Genomic DNA, 1,348 nt, shown 5'->3' with positions numbered 1-1,348 from the left:
TCAGTAAGATTGAGTGTACAGGGGAGATGTAGTGAGGTCAGAAGTTGGAGGGAAGTAGAAAGATTGTCAAATAACTAGAGTGGAGACTGAGAAAGTGGGGCAGAGAAGAATTCATAAGTGGCTGACAGCATTGAGGGCCCAGTTGTCTGGCCACCATGAATTTGTGGTGGCACCAATCTGTGAAGTCATCTGAGATTCTCAAGCAGAGCTCAGCAGCCCAGGTGTGCAAATAACTCAGAAATCTTGGCTTGAGCCAAGTTGAGGTTTTTCCAGGTTGTTGGGAGAGTGGACAATGGAGACCATGGAACAAGAGAGTTGAGGACCTCCAAGAGATTGGTTGAAGGGGCAGGTCATGGAATGTCAGTTGGATGGGGATAACAGGGAGAGAGGGGGGCAGATTCTTGCTCTGACTCTCTCATTGACTGTTACTTTGGGTAAATTGCCACATATATCCAGGCTTTAGTTTTTCCCCACTTATAAGTGAGGGTGTTGGCTCATTTGGTTAACATCTCTTCCAGTTCTACAATTCTGTGGTTCAGTTTTGCAAAACCGCAAGCGCTCTCTGACCATGAGAGACACTGCCAATTCCTTCTGGTCACTGGGGGCAAACAACCTTCACTATGCCAGAGAAGCAAATTCCATTCATGTTGCCAGACCGCTGATGCAACGCTTTCATTTTCTCATGAAAACATGAAAAATGTTCAGGGCCCTTCCCATAAATCAAGAGTAATTGTCTCATACTTACCTGGCAGGGGGGATACCATGATCACGAAGGTGGTTTTCCCAGGGCGAGGCTTATCCATTGCACTCCGAATGTGCTGACCCCTGTGATTTCCCCAAATGTGGGAAACTCGACTGCATAATTTGTGGTAGTGGGGGGGAAAAAAAAGAAAAGAATAATTGTTTCATTGTCATTGGTCATCCAACCCTGCTGGCTGTACATGTCTCAATCCGTACTTGATTCAATTCAGTTCAACTTAAAAACATACTTTCTGAGTGTTGACTTTGCATAAATCACTGAGACAGTTGCTGGGGATACAAAGGTAAGAAAGCTACATGCTTGCCCTGTGGTAGTCTAGCAGGAAGGATAAAACCAGTACAGAAATAAGTGAGTCGGGGGTATAAATCTTAGTATTCAACTCAGGAAAGAAAGAACAATTGTTTTTTCTATATTTCTCTTTAACAACTCAATTTCTGTTTTTAGTTTATTTTTACCAGGTTGGAATAAGCTCAGTGGGGGTCCCCACCATTTTTTTGGGTCATGACTAATTCTCAGAGCTTACATAATTCTAAGGCATCCGGAGGGAGTGCCTTTAAGGTCCTCGGTATCATCTGTCAGCTCTATTTG

At 43.9% G+C, this 1,348-nt stretch overlaps 1 pseudogene; it reads left to right on the top strand.

The window, feature by feature from the left end:
* The first annotated feature begins 737 nt into the window (after positions 1-737).
* LOC139017091 (U1 spliceosomal RNA) lies at positions 738-910 on the top strand (annotated as a pseudogene).
* The last annotated feature ends 438 nt before the right edge of the window (positions 911-1,348 follow it).

The sequence above is a fragment of the Myotis yumanensis genome, unplaced genomic scaffold, assembly GCF_028538775.1.
Source record: "Myotis yumanensis isolate MYYU_CA2020_CCGP unplaced genomic scaffold, mMyoYum1.0.hap1 SCAF_9, whole genome shotgun sequence".
Classification (NCBI taxonomy): domain Eukaryota; kingdom Metazoa; phylum Chordata; class Mammalia; order Chiroptera; family Vespertilionidae; genus Myotis; species Myotis yumanensis.
Note: the sequence above shows the minus strand (reverse complement) of the source record. Positions and strands in the feature narration are given on the sequence as shown.